This window comes from Apostichopus japonicus, chromosome 19, assembly GCF_037975245.1.
Source record: "Apostichopus japonicus isolate 1M-3 chromosome 19, ASM3797524v1, whole genome shotgun sequence".
Taxonomy (NCBI): domain Eukaryota; kingdom Metazoa; phylum Echinodermata; class Holothuroidea; order Aspidochirotida; family Stichopodidae; genus Apostichopus; species Apostichopus japonicus.
In genome coordinates this window covers 14,915,275-14,941,919 of record NC_092579.1, presented here as the reverse complement: position 1 = coordinate 14,941,919, position 26,645 = coordinate 14,915,275, and the positions used below count along the sequence as shown (strand labels likewise).

Here is a 26,645-nt window from a genome sequence, read left to right as displayed (position 1 = left end):
GGATGATAGAATGGTAGGATGGTTAGATGGAAGGATGGAAAAATGGTAGATTGGTAGGATGGTAGAATGATAGGATGATAGAATGGTAGGATGGTTAGATGGTAGGATGGTATAATGGAAGGATGGTAGGATGGTAGGATAGTTAGATGACAGGATAGAAGGATGGAAGGATGGCAGGATGGTTAGATGGTATGATGGTTAGGTGGCAGGATGGTAGAATGGTAGTATAGAAGGATGATAGAATGGTAGGATGAAAGAATGGTAGGATGGTTAGATGGAAGGATAGGATGGCAGAATTTTAGAATGGTAGGATGATAGGATGGAAGGATGGTTAGATGGTAGGATGGTTAGATGGTAGGATGCCAGGATGGTAGTGTGGTAAGATGGTAGGATGGAAGGATGGAAGGATCTTAAGATGGAAGGAGGGAAGGATGGTTGGATGGTAGGATGCTTAGATGGTAGGATGTAGGATGGAAAGATGGAAGGATTGAAGGATGGTAGGATGGTAGGATGGAAGGAGGGTACAATGATAGAATTGTAAGATGGCTTGATGGTAGGATGGTAGGATGGAAGGATGATAGGATGGTTAAATGGTACAATGGAAGGATGGATAGATGGTAGGATGGTTAGATTGTAGGATGGTAGGATGGTAGAATGGTAGGATTGTAGGATGGTTAGATGGTAGGATGGAAGGATAGTAGAATGGAAGGATGGTAGGTTGGAAAGGTGGTAGTATGGTTGGATGGTTAGATGGAAGGATAGTAGGATGGTAGGATGGAAGGATAGAGGGATGGTAGAATGATAGATAGTAGGATGGTTAGATTGCAGGATGGTAGAATGGTAGGATGGAAGGATGGTAGGATGGTTAGATGGTTGGATGGTAGGATGGAAGGATGGTAGCATGGTATAATTGTAGGATGGAAGGATGTTAGGATGGTTAGATTGTAGGATGGTTAGATGGTAGGATAGTAGAATGATAGAGTGGTAGGATGATAGAATGGTAGGATGGAAGGATGGTAGGATGGAAGGATGGTAGGATGGAAGGATGGAAGGATGGTAGCATGGTATAATTGTAGGATGGAAGGATGTTAGGATGGTTAGATTGTAGGATGGTTAGATGGTAGGATGGTAGAATGATAGAATGGTAGGATGATAGAATGGTAGGATGGTTAGATGGTAGGATGGAAGGATGGTTAGATGGTAGGATGGTTAGATGGTAGGATGGTAGGATGGAAGGATTGTAGGATTGAAGGATGGTAGTATGGTAGGATAAAAGGATGGTAGGATGGTAGAATGGTATGATGGATGGATGAAAGGATGGAAGGATGGTAGGATGGAAGGATGGTAGAATGATAGAATGGTAGGATGGTAGGATGGTAGGATGGAAGGATGGAAGGATGGTAGGATGGTAGGATGATAAGATGGCTAGATGGTAAGATGTTAAGATGTTAAGATGGTAAGATGGTGGGATGGTAAGATGGTGGATGGTAAGATGGTAGGATAGAAGGATGGTAGGATGGTACAATGATAGAATGATAGGATGGTAGGATGTTAGGATGGAAGGATCGAGGGATGGTAGAATGGTAGGATGGAAGGATGGTAGGATGGTAGGATGGTTAGATGGTTGGATGGTAGGATGGAAGGATGGTAGCATGGTATAATTGTAGGATGGAAGGATGTTAGGATGGTTAGATTGTAGGATGGTTAGATGGTAGGATAGTTAGATGACAGGATAGAAGGATGGAAGAATGGCAGGATGGTATGATGGTTAGGTGGCAGGATGGTAGAATGGTAGGATAGAAGGATGATAGAATGGTAGGATGAAAGAATGGTAGGATGGTTAGATGGAAGGATAGTAGGATGGTAGAATGGCAGAATTTTAGAATGGTAGGATGATAGAATGGTAGGATGGTTAGATGGTAGGATGATAGAATGGTAGGATGGTTAGATGGTAGGATGGTTAGATGGTAGGATGGGTAGATGGTTAGATTGTAGGATGTTTGTATGGAAGGATGGTATAATGGAAGGATGGCAGGATAGTTAGATGGTAGGATAGTTAGATGACAGGAGGGTAGGATGGAAGGTTGGAAGGATGAAAGGATGGTAGGAAGGTTAGATCGTATGATGGTTAGGTGGCAAGATGGTAGAATGGTAGGATGAAAGAATGGTAGGATGGTTAGAGGGTAGGATGGAAGGATGGTATAATGGTATAATGGAAGGATGGTAGGATGGTTAGATGGTAGGATAGTTAGATGACAGGGTGGTAGGATGGAAGGATGGTAGGAGATTAGATGGTAGGATGGTAGGATGGAAGGATGGTAGGAGATTAGATGGTAGGATGGTAGGATGGAAGGATGGTAGTATGGTTGGATGGTAGAATAATAGAATGGTAGGATGGTTAGATGAAGGATAGTATGATGGTAGGATTGAAGGATGGCAGAATGGAAGGATAGAGGGATGGTAGGATGATAGAATGACAGAATGGTAGGATGATAGAATGGTAGAATGGTTAGATGATTAGATGGTAGGATGGAAAGAAGGTATGCTGGTAGCATGGAAGGATGGTATGATGGTAGGATGGAAGGAGGTTAGGATGGTTAGATAGTAGGATGGTTAGATGGTAGGATGGTACATGATAGAATGGTAGGATGGTTAGATGGTAGGATGGTTAGATGGTAGAATGGTAGGATAGTAGGCTGGTAGAATGATAGAATGGTAGGATGATAGAATGGTAGGACTGTTAGATGGTAGGATGGTTAGGTGGTAGGATGGAAGGATTGAAGGATGGTATGCTGGTAGGATGGAAGGATGGTATGATGGTAAGATGGTAGAATGGTAGGATGGTTAGATGGTAGGATGGTATAATGGAAGGATGGTAGGATGGTAGGATAGTTAGATGACAGGATAGAAGGATGGAAGGATGGCAGGATGGTAGGATGGTTAGATGGTATGATGGTTAGGTGGCAGGATGGTAGAATGGTAGGATGGTAGAATGATAGGATGATAGAATGGTAGGATGGTTAGATGGAAGGATGGAAAAATGGTAGATTGGTAGGATGGTAGAATGATAGGATGATAGAATGGTAGGATGGTTAGATGGTAGGATGTATAATGGAAGGATGGTAGGATGGTAGGATAGTTAGATGACAGGATAGAAGGATGGAAGGATGGCAGGATGGTAGGATGGTTAGATGGTATGATGGTTAGGTGGCAGGATGGTAGAATGGTAGTATAGAAGGATGATAGAATGGTAGGATGAAAGAATGGTAGGATGGTTAGATGGAAGGATAGGATGGCAGAATTTTAGAATGGTAGGATGATAGGATGGAAGGATGGTTAGATGGTAGGATGGTTAGATGGTAGGATGCCAGGATGGTAGTGTGGTAAGATGGTAGGATGGAAGGATGGAAGGATCTTAGGATGGAAGGAGGGAAGGATGGTTGGATGGTAGGATGCTTAGATGGTAGGATGTAGGATGGAAAGATGGAAGGATTGAAGGATGGTAGGATGGTAGGATGGAAGGAGGGTACAATGATAGAATTGTAAGATGGCTTGATGGTAGGATGGTAGGATGGAAGGATGATAGGATGGTTAAATGGTACAATGGAAGGATGGATAGATGGTAGGATGGTTAGATTGTAGGATGGTAGGATGGTAGAATGGTAGGATTGTAGGATGGTTAGATGGTAGGATGGAAGGATAGTAGAATGGAAGGATGGTAGGTTGGAAAGGTGGTAGTATGGTTGGATGGTTAGATGGAAGGATAGTAGGATGGTAGGATGGAAGGATAGAGGGATGGTAGAATGATAGAATGGTAGGATGATAGAATGGTAGGATGGTTAGATGGTAGGATGGAAGGATGGTAGCATGGTTAGATAGTAAGATGGTAGGATGGCTAGATGGTAGGATAATAGAATGGTAGGATGGTTAGATAGTAGGATGGAAGGATGGTTAGATAGTAGGATGGTTAGATGGTAGGATAAAAGGATTGAATAATGGTAGGATGGTGGAATAATAGAATGTTAGGATGGTTAGATGGTAGCATGGTAGGATGGTTGGATAGTAGGATGGTTAGATGGTAGGATGGTTAGATGGTAGGATGGAAGGATTGAATAATGGTAGGATGGTTAGATAGTAAGATGGTAGGATGGCTAGATAGTAGGATGGTTAGATGGTAGGATTGTAGGATGGAAGGATGGTTAGATAGTAGGATGGTTAGATGGTAGGATGGAAGGATTGAATAATGGTAGGATGGTGGAATGATAGAATGTTAGGATGGTTAGATGGTAGCATGGTAGGATGGTTGGATAGTAGGATGGTTAGATGGTAGGATGGAAGGATGGTAGCATGGTAGAATAATAGAATGGTAGGATGATAGAATGGTTAGATGGTAGTATGTTTATATGGTAGGATGGAAGGATAGAAGGAAGGTAGAAAGGTAGGATGGTCAGATGGTAGGATTGAAGGATGGTAGGATGGAAGGATGGTTAGATAGTAGGATGGTTAGATTGTATGATGGAAGGTTTGTAGAATGGTAGGATTGAAAGATGGTAGGATAGTAGGATGGTAAATGATAGAATGGTAGGATGATAGAATGGTAGCATGGTTAAATGGTATGATGGTAGGATTGAAGGATGGTAGGATGGTTTGATCATCCAACGATTCTATCATTCTACCATCCTACCATTCTACAATTTTTCCATCCTTCCATCGTTCCATGTAACCACCCTAGCATCCTACCATTCTACCATCCAACCATTCTATCATTCTACCATCCTTTAATCCTACCATTTTCCATCCTTCCATCCATCCATCCTACGATCTAACCATCCTAGCATCCTACCATTCGATCATCCTATGATCCTTCCATCGTACCATCCTTCCATCCTACCATTCTACTATCCTTCCATCCTTCCATCCTACCATTCTACCATCCCTCCATCCTTCCATCCTACATCCTACCATCTAACCATCCTTCCATCCTACCATCCAACCATCGTACCAACCTACCGACCTACCATTCTTTCATCCTACTATCCTACCATCTAACCATCCTACAATCTAACCATCCTAACATCCTTCCATCCTACAATTATACCATGCTACCATGCTACCATCCTTCCATCCTAACATCCTACCATTCTACTATCCTTCCATCCTGGAAGGATGGTAGGTTAGAAGGATGGTAGGATGGAAGGATGGAAGGCTGGTAGGATAGAAGGATGGTAAGATAGAAGGATGGTTGGATGGTAGAATGTTAGGATGGTTAGATGGTAGGATGGAAGGATGGTAGGATAGTAGAATGATAAGATGATAGAATGGTAGGATGTTTAGATGGTAGGATGGTTAAATTGTGAGATGATAAGATGGTAGGATGGAAGGATGGTAAGATGGCTAGATGGGAGGATGCTTAGATGTTAGGATGATTAAGGATGGAAGGATGGTAGGATGGTAGGATGATAAGATGGCTAGATGGTAAGATGTTAAGATGTTAAGATGGTAAGATGGTAAGATGGTAAGATGGTAGGATGGTAAGATGGTGGATGGTAAGATGGTAGGATGGTAGGATAGAAGGATGGTAGGATGGTACAATGATAGAATGATAGGATGGTAGGATGTTAGGATTGTAGGATGGAAGGATGGTACAATGATAGAATGGTAGAATGGTAGGATGGTAAGGATGGTAAGGATGGTAATGATGTTAGGATGGTAGGATGCACAATGCACCCATACAACGATACAACGATGCAACGATACAAACGGAACATCTATAAAATATAAACTTGGAAAGAACAATTAGGCATTTCTTTAACAAAGTATGGCATATTTTTTTTAAAACACTCTTCAAATCAGCATAAAAATATATAGTAAAATCATTGCAATACAAACACAAATATGTTACAACTCTTTTGCTCGTGGCAAAAGGCTGGTAGTCAGTGGATGCCGGAGGAAGGTGGTGGGTGGTTGTGGTATTTGCAAGTTGGTGGCTTGAGATGTCTGGAACATCTATAAAATATAAACTAGAAAGAACAATTAAGGCATTTTTTTAACAAAGTATGCCATATTTTATTTTATTAAAAGCAATCTTCATATCGGCATAAAATATATAGTAAAATCATTGCAATACAAACACACAAACGTTACTACTCTTTTGCCCGTGGCAAAAGGCTGGTACGTGGCTGTTGGCTGGTGGATGAGTGCAAACCTGTAACACCTACAATACATAAACTAGAGATGAGCAATCAAAACCTTATTTTTCAATTGATACCAGTACTACACCGTTCTTTGTTCTTCTTCTGGTTAGTTCATTACCAGTTTCCTTTCATTCTTCCATTGATCTGTTGTCTTGGTCCTGGTCCGCATGGTCATCAATCTAGAAGCAAACCAGTATAATTGTATGTTTAGTTTCTCTTTAATGTTGTTTGGAGTATGTCCTAACTTTAAATTGCAATATTCGTAATAATGCTGGTTGCTAAATCTGTAGATTTCCTGGTCCCAGCAGACGTATCCCAAAAGAAAGTCCCATAAAATAAGAAACGTTTTAGAACGTACCGTCAAAAATTTCATCTTCAAGTAAATATATTGACATTTTGCAGCAAAATGAGAAATTTCTTAAATGTAATAATTAGTGAGGAAATCAACTTTGTGCTGCAAAACAACAAAATGACTTTTTATCAATTGTCACCCATTGCAACATTTGAAAACAAAATTTCTTGATTGGTTGATCATGTGATATATATGCCATGCATAACTTCTCCAAACATCTAAGCAAAAGTCTTTTTTCATTTGGAAGATATGATATAGGCTTAATGCTTAATGCTCAAAAATTCAGACACAGTTAATTTATTGGTGTACAAAAATTAAACCTCTTATAACGGCTACTATAAAACTTCGATATCATGAACAAAATATGCTTGATGGGGGGGGGGCGGTCTCCCCCTTTGCCCCACCCCCTGACTATTAGCACATGCGGTTAGAAATCCTGTAGGGAACAGGCCAAATTGAAACCCAGTGAACACATATCGATGTGGATTTATGATTATACGTACTTACACTCATACACAAGAGATGTACAGACATTCTTATAATAATGATGAATGCCAACATGCTATACGGTCACAGAAACGACTACGAAGAGTCATTTACCTCATGCAGCATGTGTTGGATGAAGTTTTAGCCACCGTCAAATATGATTTGGATAAATAATCTCACGCATTATTTTCTTTTTAAAGCCACAAAAAAACATATGCCACCAAATATTGGGGGATATTATAATCCCCCACCTAAAATATTGGGGCATGCCCCCCCCCCGCCGTCCCCCCCCCCCGCCCATGATCGCCGCCAATGAGCTGGACTATATGTGACTACACATCCCTGGATGTAAGCTCTTTACTTGCTGTAGGCTTATACAAATTACAATTAGCATTACCATTAAGTAAAGGCCAACAACGTTGCACTTAGAATATCTGACATCATTGCCTTCAGCTGTTTACATGCATATGGTGTTATAATTATTTTACAGTAACGCACATTATTAGCAATCTCTTTAAGATGGGTTGCATTCCTCAGCCGGAACAACGGAAAATTAACTTAATTAAGATACTCTATTTAGATTCCTCTAACTCACCTTCACTGCAAAGCAGACCGCTTCAGTCACTGCTTCTCTTCCCAAAGTCTAAAATGAAGTTCCCGCCAAGCGCGTCTGTCGCGTGCCTTACCTCATTATTATGGATGTTTTCCTATCTTGTCTTACATCGAAGTCAGTCAACCATACATACTAAGCTGTTGGAAGCTAGGCCAGTATCCCCTGTACGTTCTGTGCTCTTGTGGTTGAGTGAATCCAAAAGAACTAAAAAGCCGATCCCCTACCATGTTTATATCCTAACTGTGCAAATAGATTACGTCATTGAAACCGGCACTCCTAATTGGTCCAAAGTAGTACCAGTAATTATTATAGGCCACTATGATACATATATACGATACGAGACGGGAAATAAGGTTGATAAATGCCGGTTATTCGTTCGAAATGAAACAAGAAAAGTTGTGGTGTTCAGTGAATTCAGAGATTTAGTTGAAACCGGTAGGCATTTATTTTGGAGGTAATATTGAGTATGTTTAGAACTCATTAAAAGATAGCATACGGAGAGGCGGTTGTACGTGACTTCTGTCAGCCTACATATCATAATAGTATCACTATCAAGATACTACACCTTGCTATATATGACCAGGCCCGTAATACGTCGCCTAGTTATTGCCTAATAAGTAATATAGACTTTGCCATAGTTTAAGTAACAATACATATTGAGGAAGGTAGAACTAAGCTTAACGTTAGGCCTAACGTTAACTAGGCCTAACGTTAGGCCTATACTTATTGTGAACTAGTACTAGTAGTACGTACATGCGGTAGAGGTGTTAGTCTACAAAACTAGTGAAATAGCACTAGTCGGGGGTTAGCCAGGATTTTCAGTTGTATGCACGACTATTCTGAGCGGAGCGCCACCATTGGTTAGTGTGGAGCGTACAAGAAAATTTTTGGTTTTGCAAACCCCCCAGATGGCCGGAAACGGCCCTTCCCGATCGGTGTTCATTCTGGTTCCCTGGCCTCTTGCTAACCTGAGACACCTCATTCAATATCACTTTTAAACCAAAAAAAAAACAAGTTAAAGTAGTACGTAATTCAATACTACATAATGAATTTAAAATTAGCAAGACCTACATGTACAGAGTAGTCTTACTTTTCAACTTCTGATACTTGTAGATACAAAGATAGGCAAGAAATGTCTTTGATACAACTATAGCTAATTGTCTTTGATACAACTGTAGCTAGTAAATGTTTTAGTTAGCCGAATAAAAAAGGGCGAGAGCTATCCGATGATTGCCATCTGACACAAATTTCCTCAGCACAGCATCAACGTCAATTGCAAAGTCTCTGTGGATGTGCATCAGTGCCAAACCGCTGAGTCTCTCTTCATTTATCGTAGAACGCAGAACGATAGGCTTATTTGACTGTGGAATGTTCTCAACTGAAATATTATCTGTGTAAATGGGTTCTTAACTAGATGTTAAAAAAATGACAAGATAGGTTCCTATAGTCTTTTCCGGCAGGTAGAGTGTTGAATGAAATGGCACGCGATAGAAATGATAGCCTAGATGACAGAAGAATAGGTCACCTAATTTAGCCATATTCTTGCTACGTTCTTTCAATAGTTTTTCCTGTCTAGACCCTTGAACTCGTCCAGCAAGCTTATCGATTTGAATTATGGGTGTTTTTAAGAAAAAGATAACTTGGCCAATAAAAGGGTAGGCCCGGGCCTACAGTGCTACGTACTGGCTACGCCCCTGCTAGTATAGTAGTACGTACTTGCGGTAGGGGTGTTTGCCTACAAAGGTATAGGCATACAATTCTACAGGAAACATTAGCGTTAACTGCCCTATAGGCCTACCCATAATGTTAATACTTAATATGCATGGCTAAAACCTAAACAATGGCGTAAACAAGTTTGTTACAAATACTAGGCCGCATATAAATATGTTCTTTCATCTTTGTTATCATCGAAAGTGTAAAATTGCAGAAGATGTGGTACTTGTGGATAAAGAGGATGAAGCAGAGATCAACAAAGATGCTCTTGTACCTCTCATTGAAATGGAGCCAAACACAGCCATCATAGTGTTGAAGAGCGATGGAATGTGGGGTAAGTGACAATTAAGCTCCAGCCTATCCAAAATACTCTGTTGACATGAATAATCAGCAGTGTTTCGAAAAGTGTGCATACAAATTTGGGGATCTTTTTGACAAGTTTTCCTCAAACACACTGAGTCTACCTTTTTTCATGGGAAGGATTTCCCCAGTCTCTTCAAATATAACATTTGAGGTGTCTAGACCACATTTGGCGGGTCAAACTGCAGATTTCCCCTCCGTTGACAGGAGAGTAACTTTACTTTTGAAAGACTATTCAACTATGCTGTTAACCTGGATAATTCTTAATCAATCTTTAACTATCAAACAGGTGGCCTGAACAACTATGGTTTGAAGGGAATCACCTCTTGAAAATTATAAGTGGATTTTGCATGGTCTTTGGGTATCCTCGGCAAGAATTTGAAACACACCAGGACTTGGAAGTACAATACTCATATTACAAAAAAATAATAATGAAAGTTCTGTAGGCCTATAATTTATGTTATGTAAGCTCTAATTATGATCCTCTTCTATTCATTTCAATTTTCAAGAATACTTGTATTTTGTTTTCCACACCTAATTTAAAGCACCGTGATCAGCTAGGCAGTTCTTTAGAAAAGTGCAGGTCACTGTTTTAGCAAAATGCAGTGCCAACATATCTGAATGCAAAATGCAGGAGATCTTTGGTAAACGTACAGTGGTTGCTAACATGATGGTAGAACATAGGTAAGTATTTTTTTTTATCATATCGATTTCATATGAATTTGATGCATACAATAACATGTTTGTAAACATGAATTTATTGAGACTTGTTACCGGTATATATGCCCAATTGATACAAACTTTACATGGTCAACCCATGTTTAGGATATTCTGCTCAGGTTGAGTATCTGCAGCATGTTTCAATTTTCCTGCTTAAAGGCATGATTGCATATTGTAATGAACTTGAAAGCATTTCAATGTACACATACAGAAATTTGATATTCCCTACCATAGGTAAGTTTGCAGCTACTAAAGTGCAAGCCTCAAATTTCACAATTTTTAGGGCTAGGCCACTTTGGCCTTGAATGGGCCAAAATTTTAAAGGGCACCAAGGGCTATGAGGTAAGGCACCAAGGCCAACTTGCATCTTAAAGAAGGGCAACAAGGCCATAAAGAATCAACATGATAAAACAAGTTCTGTTCAGGTCCTGGTGGCAGGCGCGTAGTCAGAAATTTGCCAAGGGAGGGGCGAAAATATAAAATATAAAAAAATATGCTCAAGGGGGGCGGCTGCCCCCTTCGCCTCCCCCCCCCTTGGCTACGCGCCTGCCTGGTGGCTGTTTTAATGCAGCAGAACAGTAGATGGTGGTCCCTCTCACTTTGCTTTCCTTTTTGTCAATAGAATTATTTAACCCCTAGATAACTCATTAGTGAACTGTGTACACAATAGATAGGGCAGATGGCTCTGTGCCTTAGCTTCGCTGTTTGACAGGGGCGGCCCTGCCCACCCCCTCTTTCGCCCAACCTGCCGTTTCAACCAATTTTCTCCCCGCCCCCACCCCCTCCCCTTCGTCCGCCCTTTTACTTCTCTAATCGCCAACTCTGTAGTACTGGCTCCATGCGTTGACCTTGCAACGATTCCTACAACCAACTCTTCAAAAATCCCTGTACCTACAGTGTGCATATCTCTTGCTAAATTCCACACAGTTGACTGTACTATTGCATGTACATAGGCCTATTCGAACTTCATATTCAACTACGCATGTGCAAATCCTCAATACCCGATCCATCATTTATCCTGGGCTAGGCTCTTTGCAAACCATCATCTCTACGAAAATTACAGTAGGCCTATGTGAATAGCTTTTAACGCAATGTGGATTAAAAAAGTCATACTTTTGACGATTCACAGTAGTTCACACTCGAACGTTGCACAAAAAAAATTACTGAAGCATGTGGTCAATTGGACCGCGAAAATTACAGTAGGCCTATATGTAAATAGCTTTTAACGCAATGTGGATTAAAAAAGTCATACTTCAATGTCTAATTTTGACGATTCACAGTAGTTCACACATGAACGTTGCACCAAAAAAAATTACTGAAGCATGTGGTCAATTGGACCGCGAACAAATTTTCAACAGGAACTACTGTGGTATTATTGCACATTTCACATTAGCAACTGTCAATGCAGAGAGAAGAAACCTACATTGAGATGTAGTATCCTTTTTAGGATCAGGGTTGTTTAATAGCTTCCCACAAAATTCATAGATTGCAGGGCTCAAAATAAGCCAAGGCCAGTGAGGCCACTGGCCTCAGTGCCCTTGGAGTTGGCCTTGGTGCCCTATTCACTGGCCCTGGTAACTGGCCTTGGTGCCCTGGTCAATATGCTCATATGCACAACAGTAAATAACCTGTCCTGAGGCCAAACTGGCCTGCCCTAAAAATTACGAAATTCGAGCCCTGATAGATTGTCTCAACTCATAACATGTTCTGATCAAAACAATGATTCAAATATTACCTGCTTATCTCAAATACAATTCAAGTGCATCTTTGTACCAGGAGTGATTGTTGTCAGAAATTACGTAGGATGGTATGCAGCAAGGCCTAACGTTATGATCTTTGAGTGCACACATATGATAGCCTATACAACAAACTTTGTTTTCTCTACACAGGGGAAAGTAATGTTGCAAGTAATTGTTGTTAAACAACTTTGTGTTCAGTGAGCACTACAGATGCAAGAATGTTTCCCAGACAATGGATAGGGACTATTAGCCAATCAAATCACGGGAATTTTGGAAAAGCATCATTGTCTATATTTTAGCATGAAAATCTCTATAATGGAGTGTTGTAAACCCTGTACCTTGTGGTTGATTGTTATGATATATTTATTTTCAAAAGAATTCAATTATCTGTAGGATTGGGAGAAATCTTGGTTCTTGTCAGAAGTTGTGGTTTTTGAAAGAAATAATGAAAGATGTTCATTCAATAATGTGTTTTGTTATATGTTCTGTTGATCTAGCTGTCAGGGTTTACTTGAGGTTTGTTTCTCAAAAAGGGCACGGCAGCCATCCGAGAAAAAAGGGCAAGGCATTTTGGCCGTAATAACGGCAGATTTCCGAAAGGCACCAAGGTCAGTTGGAAGGGCACCGTAGACCATGGCCGTCGTGGTAAAATTTGAGCTCATGACCTTACTGCAAGAGTAATCTGACTAAGAGGTCTGTCTGTGTGTTCAAGGGGTGACCAACGGCTCTATACTGGCGAATGTGGTGTATCACTACTGGGAACAATTTAGATCAGCAAGGTTGATATCAGTTAGTGTGTGATTATATTAAAGCAAAATTAATCCCACTTAAAGTAGCTGTGCAACTTAAAATAATCACACATTTATTAAAACAAAATATTAATACACTTGATATATATTTTATATCCTTAAATCTCCTTTGTCATTCAGTGGGACTCCACCTACAGATCACTAAAAGAAAATATGCCATTGGTATTAATGTCAACGCGCTTTAAATCCTTGCAGACCCACACACACCAACTGGTCATGTAAGTAATAAAGCTTCATTACAATACACTGGTCTACATTTTATTGCAGACAATTAACTTCCAGACAAACTTAATTAGTAATTCCTTGCAACATGTCATATGTGTATATTTAAAGGGGCTACACAATGAATCCAGCAAAGCAATTAATGTCAGACGCCCTCTATTTTTCTCCAACTTTCTGATTAAGTGTTGTACCATTGTGTGTGTGTGTGTGGGGGGGGGGGGGGGGGTTCAGGCAGTGAAAGGTAATGTTTCACCTCAATCATAGTAGAATGACTGTGGAATGCTCAATAGGCCTAGATGTTTATGTTATTGGAGAACGCCAAGGGAGTTGTTACATGTACTACTTCGAATGACCTGTTATAATTTGTAGTGTGGGACATGTGGGTAAGTTTAACACACATTGAAGGTTCACATCTGTGGGCAAACAAATTCAAAAATTTTCAGGTCGGCCAAGTGCAAAGGATGTGATGCTGATTTATATTTTTAGTTATTTCACTGATGTAAGGCATAGTGGTAATTCAATATGACATATGTATGGGTGTAATATTCTTCACCTTGGGATATGCGTTCCCCTCCAAAGATCAACAATAATTCTGCTTTTGACAAAAGTGTGACACAGTAGCAGACGATTCGGGTGGGGGGGAGGGGGGGTTGGTGGGGATGGAGCAGGCCCATATTAGCTACAAAATGGAAAAATATAAGAAACAAAAAGGTGAAAATAAAACAAAGGAGATCTGACAAGCGGTTCAAAATTTGTACTTTTTAATTTCAAATTGATGATTCAGGGGCCAAGGCTGGGGTGCTTACCAACTACCCCCGGCAACCAGTCTGGCATTAATAATTGGTAGAATTTTTCCTACCATCTTTTTGTCAGAGTATAGCCTACTGCAGGAACAGTGTAATGAGCTTGACTGACCAGATCTGACTGAAACTTTCTTTCTGTTGTGAAACCTTGCGATGAATCCATTTGGGAGAGGGAACTGGGTTTAATGCCTCCCCCTAATCCCCTTATTTATTTTATTTTCTGAACATTTTACAGTAACGACGAAGCTGATATTAGGGTGTGATTGAATTAACAACTTGCCGTACATTTTTTGTAAGCATATGTTGCAAACAATATCCATAAATCATATTTTATTTTGGAGAAGTGATCTTATAATTTAGTGAACTTTTAAGAATGTATATATATATGGTAACACCAATGTGAGTCTTTGTGAGCGAATTCATCACATCAGCCATACAGAAAATAACTCCCTTCTATTATTTATGACAATTTCATACAGTGGCCAATCACATAATTTCAAAAAACATTTAATTTTAAGAAGTTTTTTTTTTAAATATTATTGTACATAGGTTGCCTCTGGAGTATTCATTAAAACAGTGTCACAGCAGAGACCTTAATGGTATACAAAACAACCGATCCTCATGGCTCTACAGTAACTACTGTTCAGGTCCTGTAACACATGTTAGGAATACAAAGTAGTAATTATTGATGCACGGTTGCTGTATCCAATCAGGGAGCTCCTGATCCAATCATTAAGTGCAAGTGCTTTAATACGCGATTGTAAAATGAAGTCGTATCTAGTAAATTTTTGCTCTCAGTAGGTCTACGGATATACCCGAACATGGCCTTTCTTTGTTATCTTCATGACGAATTGGAGTCATTTAAAGAGAGGTGTGAACTGTAATCAAGAGATACCGTAGCTAGTTACTGTACTAGCTATGAGTATCGGTTGACAATAATTGCTAAATAATATGATACTGGTTACAATGATTTTGCTAGTTTTACATGCTAATTTATATTTGGGATTAGGGTAGCAAGAGCCCTTTCATAACATTCATTTAGAACTCGAGGACCAAGCAGATCATATGTCAAGACAATCGCTTCCTACATTAAACAAAAGTACATTTTCGGTCATTAATAATGGACCTGAAGCTTTGGATCTGGCAATGGTCCAAAGATACTGATACTGGGACACAGGTCATGTAATAGTACCTACAGGTACACTGCATATAGGTCCTTTATTTACTGGAAAGCCGTCAGAACTGGACGTTACAATCGTGTAGTCATCCCATCCTGTGTAGTTTGGTGCATAAGGAACAGGTTTCCATCAGAGGCTTGTCACTGCACAGGATTTAAAATTGGCATATTTTAGAAAATCATATTCAAATTAAGAAACACTAATGTTTTTCAATGCATATCATGGATTGTAAGATAACTTTTGTTGAGGGTACGGAAAGGATCAGGTATTGTTTAAGGAAAAGACAATACATGCTAGACATTTTTATTTTGACATATGTATAGGCCTTTATATATTGACCTATAGAGGCTACACTTCTCAATGTCATATGCATGAACAACTTTGAAATATATAGGATAGGTAGTTGTGGAAAATGGTGTAGTGTTTCTTCCAAAGCAACTATCCATACCTCGCCGATATGTCCACAAAAACTGCCTCACGTGTCTCACCTTCACAAGAATGTACTATACACACAATTTCAGAAGTTCTCATACCAATTTGGTGACTAGGGCATAAATTTAATAACGATGTTTGATGTTTGCCTGCAGTATTTATCTCCTGTGAATTCAAGAGCTTACATCCATAAAATTTGGTCTAATGCAAGCTGTGATAACGAATGGGATCAAATAATAGCAAATTATAGTACGGTTTTGATCGTTCTTTTGTCAAACATTCTACCATCTTTTAACTGCCAACAATAATTTGACTTCAACTTTTTAATGTTTGATTAATCATATCACATATTTGTGGAAATGAGCTTCAGAATCTACAACCATAGATTATATGTAAACCAACTCTTATATTGGCTCTGTAAGTCTTCCATTGTTGGCTTATGGATGGTAGCATGGGCGGCGATCATGGGGGGACGGGGGGACATGCCCCCCCAATATTTTAGGTGGGGGATATAGTATCTAATATCCCCCCAATATTTGGTGGCATTGTTTTTTTTTTTATAATCATAATGTCTGTACATCTCTTGTGTATGAGTGTAAGTACGTACAACCACATCGATATGGGTTCACTGGGTTTCCATTTTGCCTGTTTCTTACAGGACTTCTAACCACAGGCACGTAGCCAAGGCGGGGGGGTTGAAGGGGGCGACTGCCCCTCCCCCTCCCCCTTTGAGCATATTATTTGTATTTTTTTTATGATATTGCTAGTAATTTCAAAGTAGAAATGCTGAGATGCAACTTACAAGGCCTTGTCATAAGGGTTGTTATTTCATTCCACAAACTAGCGGATTACATCCATTACTCTTCTCTAAGATACAGTAGTAGGCTATATTCATTTGTATTGTATGTACTGGATTACAGCTAATTATGTTGCTCTGAAAACAGTCAGCAAAACAAAACCCAGCCTCAGTTGCAGAGGCCCCATGGTTTCTATGAACCCTGTATTGCTTCTTTCATGAAAAAAATCTTCCTGAAATAAATACTAAAATGTATCTATTGATAATAATCCATTTTAAGTACCAGGATCCTGTTTTAGATATCCTCTGAGATATATGTCACTGGGGTTCAGTCTAAATACGTGGATGAATGTCATGTGTGTTATTTTACATAATTAAAGGTATTGACCCCAAATTACACTCAATACAGGAGACCTATAAGTACAACATACTATTTTCCTGTGAAGGTCAAAAGAAATCAAAAGCTTGTAAACAGGTCCATAGGAGTGCAAGAACCTTGCTAATCACATAAATTTGGCACTGTCAAACATTCACAAAATACTGCATGCAGTGGGTTGCATGGACATCCTTCAACTACCCTGCCAGCTGACATAATAATTTTTTAGAATCATGGCTCATGACGGTCTGTGAATAATTGTTGATTTCTTGCCAAAAGGCCACGAATGTGATGGAAATGTTGTGCGTGTGTATTTGTGAACATGGTAAGATAACTGCTTGCAAACTCAATTACTGAAAAGGTAAATATTACTATAAAATATATTCTGGCAAAGAAACCCTGATAAAAGTTTGCATAATCAAACTTAATAATTAACATATGACCCCAAACTTTGTCATTCTTTATCACAGCTACGTTGGATATGTGGTGAGAAAGTAACTTGGCAGCCACCGATTTCAACTATTACAGAAACCGTCTCAAACGAAGATGGAGATGGGAATGATGAGTAAGTGTTTCTGTCTATGCCCTCATTATATGCTTATTTAATATGTGTAGTGCATGGCATTAGATGTAGCCTACAACCCATTTCAAATGATACCTTTAAGCCACACTTCTGACTCTCTTCACAACAGAACTTTTACATGATTACCATAGATGCAATTGGTGGTTTGTGGATTCATTCATGTCTTAAACCAGAGGTTAAATGCATAACTGAATTGAAGCTCTTTAAAGGTATTTACCTAGTACATGAACATACAGTTCTACACTCCTTTTGATGATGTTAATTGTTTCTAGGTAGTATTTCATAGCGAAAACAATCAAGATTTAATTGAGAGCAGCCTTAGAGCTTTATATGTAGATATTTGTTAAAATACCCTGTGTGTTGATTATCTGGAGGTGCACAAAGGAATATGCAAATCACCACCACCTGTTATGATTTCTTTTCAGGGTCAAGGTACGTGAAGTACTCCACAGCCACCAAACAATTGCATCCGGTAACTGTGAAAGAGCCCAAAACCTATGGATACATTCTGCATGTCAGGAGAACATCGTGAAAGTTCTGATAGTTAATCTATGTTCATTCAAACAGGCTGGAAAAACCCTACTTGATGAACCAAAAAATTTATACCAAGAGTGTCTACCGTCCAGGGGGGGCGATTTGTTTCAAATATTGGGAGGGAAATTTGCTTAGATCAATCTTGGATAATGGTGGGGATGCGTGTCTGTTCTCTGATACTATCTAAGCAGTGCGCGACCATGGGTTCGCGCGTAGCGTACAAGAATTTGTTTGGCAAATATACCTCCCAGATCGCCGGAAATAACACTTCCCAGACCCAATGATGCTCCCAAACCTCCTTAAGTTTTTGATCTAATGGCTTAGAAATTTAGTTTGGGGAAATACATGGGCGTCTGCAGAAAAAAAAATCAGGGGACAAATAATCCAAGTAGACTTTTGTTTACGATGTCGTCTCCCAGAAAACAATTGTAGACTGCCGCAAATGTGATTTCCGTTCTATATTTAACAACTGTGGATAAATATTATAAAATGAGAACTGCTGCGTGTCATTTGCACAATGCTGGATCAAACTGCACCAAAGTTCAATACGGGGGAATCTGAAATGCAGCGTTTGGTCAAGACAAATTGGTGGGGACACGGTATATCATGTCACCACCACTGAAAAAGTTGGTGGGGACGCGTCCCGCTGTCCCCACCAGGATCTGCGCCCATGGGTGCAGGCACATAGCAACTTTCATCCCCAAAATTGTTCGCACGCTTCGTTATATTTTGTATATACATGTAGGCAAACTATCTAAGCGTAGCGCCACTATGTGTTGGTGGACTGAGACACTGAACGATGCCACCAGAAGAAGAACAAGGGGAGTCAAGGAATGAAGGATGATTGAGTTGGATGGAGACGGATGAGGTTGCAGGGCGACGGATATATAAAAGGTGGATGAGGACTGCAGTCCAAGGACATTCATGGATGAAGACTGCACGACGATTAAGTCAGAACAATTAAAGACGGAAAAATACAGAATTAGAAGGATAAATAAGATGAAGATGGAGAAAACGTAGGACAACCATCACGGACGATGAAGAATGAAGATGGACGTAATGCTATACGTATTAGAGGGAATGGCGGACAATCAGCCCGCCATAGACCTGCATGAGTGTTTTGTTGCTGCACTATATATCTTGGGGCATATGCTCTTTCACAGAACGTCATACCTCCTGTGCAATTGTATATATGCTAAAACGATGGAACAGGCATGCACGCATGCGACAGTATTCAAATTTTCGGCAAACTAAATTACCTGTATTTATAATCTGTTGAAAAATGTATTTCCAAACAAAATTCACGTAAATAGAGTGTGTTCATGTAATTAAAATCATGTAAATTCACTTAAGAAAGTCAGGAACCCGTCGATCAACGGTTTTCCCAATCAATAGAAAACCAGTTTACCACTTGTCTGGTTTATGAACTAACAAAATCCCTAAATTGAGAATTGATTGGGTTTTTAGTCCAGGAGGATTTCATGATTTTACCACATCTGAAGTAATAAACGGTACGATGCCATATGATGGAGATATTTATTGCATCCATTTTAAATCGTTGTAGGCATAATAGTTTATCAAAGTTGATATACGGTCTTTTTTTACGCTTAATAAATCATTTTCTTTAATATATTTATTGATACATTCATATTTTCAAAGAGATATGTACATGAGAAATTTGCCCAAAAACTCTATGCAGTTTATTCTATTTTCCGTTCACTTAAAATTTTGGTTAACTGAGCTTCTGTGATTATTATCCAAATATAACTTTTTTTTCGTGGGCATACATTTGTGTGGGTGTGTGCATGTGGGTGGGTAGTTTTCCATGCAATTGAGTCCTGATATCATTTAAATCCTAATGTATAACTATGCGTATTAGTAGTGTGAAGGAAGCTGGACGGTGACTGTTATATTTATCAGGCTGCAGTAGTGGTGCAACAGTGTTTAATTTCTTAATAGCTGTCGGGGCCTATGCTTCTTCAAATGATATCATTCGTAGAACGTTTGAAACTATTAAATACATGCATGGGTATAGAAAGGGGTTTCTAGTTAAGGAGAAATTTATCATTTTCACCACATGTGTAGCTATTTTAGTCCAACTGAACAATATTATGTTGGAGAAGTGTATTGTAACCTTTCAAATTCGAGCAGGGTTATAGTTTCTCATTTCTTATGCTTAATATTTCATTGCAGCATTTACTTATTGCTTTAGTTTGTTCATTCATGCATTCATTTTAACTTATATTGGTTCATATATTTATAGTTCAATAGTTGTACAAGTTGGTTCGATAAAAGCTTGTTTCCCTGCATTTTAAGTTTGAATTGTTTTCTTTGCTGAGCTTCCTGAATAGTTTTTAAATGTAATTCGTTTGCATTGGACAATTACAGCTTATTGAACATATTTGGTATGATACCAACAACAATCATGAAGCAAATACATTCAAAATTTACAGTAATATACTTCAGTCACGGGGAGGTCGGATAAACGCGACTCTACGGACACATTTCATCATATTCTGAGAGCTCAATGTTCTTGACACTTCACTTATGCCCCACCCCCCCCCCCCGAACTCAGTCATACTCCTCCCATTTTCCCAAAGATGTAACCTCAGTGAACCTCTTGGTCTGTTATTAGGCTAAAATCACATACATATTTCTTCTATTTCATATAATCAAGAGAAGATCTCAGTGGCCTAGAAAATCTGGAACTATATTCACTCGCAGTTACTTAAAATGATTTGCTATTTTAATGTGTCTAACAAGGGGGGGGGGGGGGGTTACATTATTGTGACTTAGTGTAACACTGAGGCTTGTGCAACCTTGGTGAAATAAACAAGAGCAGGCAGTCAAAATGTTCCCTCATATTCTACGCCCACTCCCGCTCTCTTTAAGTGATGTCCCAACCAATGAACCAAATTTCCACGAAAAGAGTTGCAGAACCTGTCGTGTAATCATGTTTCTTTCTTTCTTTCTTTATGCGGCACTGGAGGGAAGCCTTTTTCAGAGTTCCGAACTTTCAGAATGATTGTAATGGTAGGACTATATTTATTCTGTATCGTACTATTGTAGCGCCCCCAACAGGTTGTAACTAGCCGAGCGGCTGTGGGTTCGATAGGGCCGCTGTCGGCCACCATATGTCAGAATCAATGTGGGACAACTACAAGTTAACACAACCTGAACTAATAAAATACGAACAAATAAATTGAATTTCGTACTACCAATAAATTTAATACAAGGTGATAAATTAATACTTCACTAATAGGCAATAAATCACTAACGAAGTTAATGATAGAAAGAAATCAACTGCCCAACATACACCTTAATATATTCCCTATAGTACCAATGTTTAATTAATAACATTGCAAACCAACATAAATCCCAGCTTATAATTTACATAAATAATAAAAACGAGACGTACCTTTGAAGTCCGTGGCCAATACGTAGGCGTTGCCTATGGGATAATTCAATCCGAATCGAAACAACCCCCCCCCCCCCCCCGAGCAACAAATACAAGAATAATCCCGCAGGGTGAAGCGATAATATCGTCCGACGAAAACATGCTGTTCCCAAACTTTTAATGGGTTTAGAGCAGGGTTGTCCAACCTTTTGCAGAGGAGGGCCACATGGAATGATTTTGATGAAGGAGGGGGCCGCATGAACCCTACGCTCGATTTTTTGGCCCGAAGCCCAAGGCAACAAAATGTGAGCACGGCGCGCGGTGCGCACTGATTTATTTTCCTTCCTGATAAAACAGATGAATAAAGTTCAGCCGCCCCCTCCTCCGCTGAGAGAGTGTCACACAAACTGACCTGTATGCAGTTTTTTGGACCCAGAATGTTCGAATGATTGATTATATAGCTTCAAATTGTTATCAATAAATCTGCTCACTAAAATTTCGCACAGTAGAGCATCTCTGGCGGGCCGGACGCAACCCTGCGGCGGGCCGGACTGTGGCCCGCGGGCCGTAGGTTGGACAACCCTGGTTTAGAGTAATAATTTAAAGGGATTCAGACAAACGGGGAATACCAGTGGCGGAGCTAGGGGTATTGGTCAGGGGGGCGAGAATGGTCTGTAGGGGCGCTTTCGACACTATCTAAGCGGAGCGCCACCACAGGTTGGGTAAAGATACTCCCTAGATCACCGGAAAGGACCCTTTCCGGGCCTTGCTAATTTGCAGATAAACGAAGAATAAATAGGTGTCATCGCCATTTTGTTAGAAAATTACACCAACAAAACGTGACAAATGTCAATAGGTATTTGAGAGCGCAATAAAAAAGTCAATAATCGCGAATAAGTAAAAAGTGGTAAAGAGCTGAAAAGGGCGCCAGCAGTCCATTTGAGTCCGTCAGGGGGGGGGGGGGGCATCCGCCCCCTCTGACTGTATGGACGCTCCGCCACTGGGAAATACGCCCACAATATTATAAGAAAAAAGACTCGGACTTGCTTAAACTATAAAGAACATTTAACTTACTTAACGAACTGGCCAACGGACCTCACTGGGCAGCGGCTAACACCAAAAACATAACACACTCTTGGAAACCAAAATTGCAACAAGTGCTAATAACTTAATACAAATACTGACTCGAAACCGCGGATCTTCGCGTGGCTCGAACATTCCACATAGCTACAAAGGAACAAGACTTTTGTCACTGAAAGGGAGACGGAAACAAAGGAATAAAATAGCATGAGAAATTTCAACAATTCGATCACTATACATATAAAAGATATTAGATCAAACAGACCCTCAGAGAACAATAAAACAATACACACAAACAGGACTACTCCAGCAGTGATACCACCTATGTACGGAGGCGTTTACGTGACGCTCCTCCGGGCGTCACACCATCGGATCATAACTGTTAAATATCTCGTACGTTTTCATGTTAGGGCCTCTGTATTCAGGGTCAATGTATAACATTAGCAGTAGCGTGCGCAAGAGGAATGCCCGCTTCCCCTATCTTCAGTCGAGGAAGGGTAAATGGTTTAGTGGATTTTTTTTTCATTAACAGGGGTAGAATTAGACAACTGTATACATCATTTTTTGCATTTACATAACCATATGTTAGAATCGATTTTTATACATCACTAAACCGATCTCTCGTTATCCTAGGCTTGATACTTTGCCGGAATAAATGAGGAGGTCCAGCGTTTTAACAAAGGTAGCCATGTATGTACTGTACCGTTTTCGACCGTTTCTGACCGTATTTCGGTAATGAATCTCAACCAGGGGGAGTATACATGTTTTAATTTATGATTATATGAATATTAATTCAGGACATGATAAAAAATATTTTCAAACTTACCCCCTCCCCCTCCCTCAAACACACACAATTTTAGGTACACCGCTACTCACCAACCCTAGGAAGGAAATCTCGTGTCAAACAGTACGAACTAATCTGTGTCTGTCTGCTGAACGATTGCACTAAATAAATGAGTAAGAAATGAACGAGAAATTGAGTTTTTGTGTAATTTATTTAAATTAGTAGAGGTACACAACGGTGTACTGAAGCATACAGGGGCAACCTGTTCACGGGGTGCCGGGGTACACAACGGTGTACTGAAGCATACAGGGGGAAACCGGTACACGGGGTGCCGGGGTACACAACAGTCTACTGAAGCATACAGGGGACAACCGGTTCACGCGGTGCCGAGGTACACAACAGTGTTCTGAAGCATACAGGGGGAAACCTGCTCATGGGGTGCCGGGGTACACAACGGTGTACTGAAGCATACAGGGGGAAACCTGCTCATGGGGTGCCGGTGTACACAACAGTCTACTGAAGCAGACAGGGGTCAACCGGTTCACGGGGTGCCGAGGTACACAACGGTGCACTGAAGCATACAGGGGGAAACCGGTACACGGGGTGCCGGGGTACACAACAGTCTACTGAAGCATACAGGGGACAACCTGTTCACGGGGTGCCGGGGTACACAACGGTGTACTGAAGCATACAGGGGGAAACCTGCTCATGGGGTGCCGGGGTACACAACGGTGTACTGAAGCATATAGGGGACAACCGGTTCGCGGGGTGTATTGGGTACTCATCAGATCAGTAGCGAAAAGACTTTTTTTTAAGGAAAAGTCGCCCAGGAAAGAACCTGGGCACGAAACCAAACTACCAAACGACTGATCCGCTCTCAGCCCCAGTCCCCTTGCATCGGGACTGTGACTGTGTGTTCATCGTCGGGTGTACATCACCATTCCCCTCGAAAGGAAACAGATACTATTACATGATCTTAGTCAAAAGGCCGAGAAGCGAAAAGACTATACTCATACAAGAACATATAGGACTTGTACAAGAGAGAAAACCATGCCCCTCTCATCCTGCCTATACTGTCACCAATCAACTGACAGTAATGTGTATCACAAAATTAGCTTAATATAAGTTTAACATCCATTAAGATGATTATTTCAACTATTTGGGAAGGTTAATTACTACATTTAGGATAAATGTTACACAATTCTATAATATCATAAATTATCCGGCTTAAGATATGTTTAACTCATTAAAAGACGAATGCTATTTTGTGATTCGTTCTTTTCTAAGTTAACGTCATATTAAAATATACATTCTACGTTCGTCGCGTGATATCATGATGCACAAAAGATAACTTACTATTATATTCCGCGATCATACAGGTGAAATTCAACTAATGCGAGGGTACACGTTTTACAATTATGCAAACTTATGCATTTATGCAAATTGGCAGATTCCCGTAGACACAAATGCTACACATGATCTTACTTCTTAGCCAGAGGACGAAGAAGCGATTGCTTTCGATTTTTAAGAAAAGTCACACAAGAAAGAACATGGGCACCAAATAAAGAACCGACTGATCCGTTCTCAACCCCAGTCCCCTGCGTCAAATCTGTGACTGTGTGATCACCGTCACGGGTGTATCTCGATTCCACTTAGAAGAGGGAACATAATAATACTTTTAAGAAAAGTCAACAGGGAAAGAACCTGGGCACCAAACAAGAACCGACTGATCCGCTCTGAACCCCCAAATTTGGCAAAATTTAATTCTTTGTATAACTTTTGAATTCCGAGTTAAAAGACGAAATTTATATCAATTAATAACTTGAACAGTTTGCAAAATATATATATAAACTTCAGTACAATCCATTGAGTGGTGACCTAATTATTAGTATTTTTCCTTTTTATGAACGCCCTGGTCAGTTTAAATTTTGGGGGCGGGCTTCATAGCAAAAAAATAATAACTCCATTGACTTAGGGTGCAGTGCTATACTTTACACAGTTAAACCACAGGAATCCTGGGGTAGAGAAACTGACACTAAGCGGCCATTTTTACAGTCATTTTTATGTTAAATTATTAAAAAGTCATCCCTTTCAACTCGAAAGAGTGTTTTCTTTAAATATAGCTTGACTTAATGGACCGTCTGAGGTCTTTTCTTTAAATTTGGACAACAGAACTATAGGAAAATCCAAGTATGTAGTAACAGGAAAAGGTACCAATTAAAGTTTGAGACACCAGAGTATCACATCTGATTGTTTTAACATAAAATTTAGTCTTTGTTGAACTCGAATATACGTGATTTGTACTTTGGAGAACTGTTTTAACTTTGAAAAACTTGTATATGAAGATTTCAAGTGAAAAATCAAGTTATTGGGGGGGGGGGGGGGGTTCCATCCAAAATATGTAATTTGATGGACTCTTGTTGCAAATGGACCTAAGTAAAGACCAAATAAACTGACCAGATTTCATGTACCTGCAGAAAGCTTCATACATTAGCATGCACTTTCAACGTGAAAGATTTCGTTCTAACCAATCTATGAAAATGGGCTTATTTTCACCGAAAGTTGTCTATTAAATACTTTAAACACTGCAGGTGACACAAAACGTTAGTTGAATTTCACATTGTATACATTTTTGAAGCATGTTGGACGGATTAGGGCCCAAAGCTTTTTCGTGGTCCCGTTACATTAATTTAAGAAGTTATGATGTAGTGGTCATTTAAATTGGTCTAGCACTCTTTGGACCGGGCAAGATGCATGATGGTACTCTTCTACATTGTCCTAAGAGTCAGTGGCGTAGGAAGGTACTTTTGAGTGGGGGGCTGAAGACTGATGGCCGGCCTGGGGGAGGGGTCTAAGGGGAGGGGGTGTCCCCCTCCCCTTTGGAATTATTTTGCATTTCCAGGTGGCCTCAGATGCAATTTGGTGCAATATAGCACACTTCAACACCCACTCCATTTTGTAAAGAATTTTGCATTTTCACCTGGCCTTAGATGCAATTTGGTGCTTCAAATGAGATTTTTTTCTTATTTGGAAATGAAAAAGGGGTTTTCTGACTTGCGGAGCGGGGGGGCGGAACGATACTTCCGCCCCCCCATAATTTTCACTGGGGGGCTGGCGCCCCCCCCCAGCCCCCCCGGTTCCTACGCCCTTGCTAAGAGTTCATGTTACCCATCGGTTTGGAGATCCAATGCGTGCTGGATGAATTATGGCCCAATGCTTTTTCGTGGTTCCGTTACATTAATTTAATAAGTTATGATGTAGTGGTCATTTAAATCGGTCTAGCACTCTTTGGACCGGGCAAGACGCATTATGGTACTCTGTTACATTGTCCTTAGAGTTCATGTTGCCCATCGGATTGGTGATCCAAGGCGTGCTGGATGGATTATGGCCCAATGCTTTTTCGTGGTTCCGTTACATTAATTTAATAAGTTATGATGTATTGGTCATTTAAATTGGTCTAGCACGTAGCACTCT

The 26,645-nt window shown here is 40.1% G+C and overlaps 2 long non-coding RNA genes across 3 annotated transcripts; one reads left to right on the top strand and one right to left on the bottom strand.

The window, feature by feature from the left end:
• Nucleotides 1-6,000: 6,000 nt before the first annotated feature.
• LOC139960562 (uncharacterized) lies at nucleotides 6,001-7,957 on the bottom strand. The gene is made up of 2 exons (XR_011790562.1): nucleotides 7,628-7,957; nucleotides 6,001-6,373 (listed from the first exon to the last, which is right to left on the bottom strand). It is a non-coding gene; the product is annotated as an uncharacterized lncRNA (long non-coding RNA).
• Nucleotides 7,951-13,347, top strand: LOC139960563 (uncharacterized). Of its 2 annotated transcripts, none has more exons than XR_011790563.1 (3): nucleotides 7,951-8,080; nucleotides 9,560-9,692; nucleotides 10,264-13,347. It is a non-coding gene; the product is annotated as an uncharacterized lncRNA (long non-coding RNA). The 2 variants fall into 2 exon arrangements; XR_011790564.1 differs by having other exon boundaries at nucleotides 9,560-10,402; nucleotides 13,107-13,347.
• Nucleotides 13,348-26,645: the final 13,298 nt, after the last annotated feature.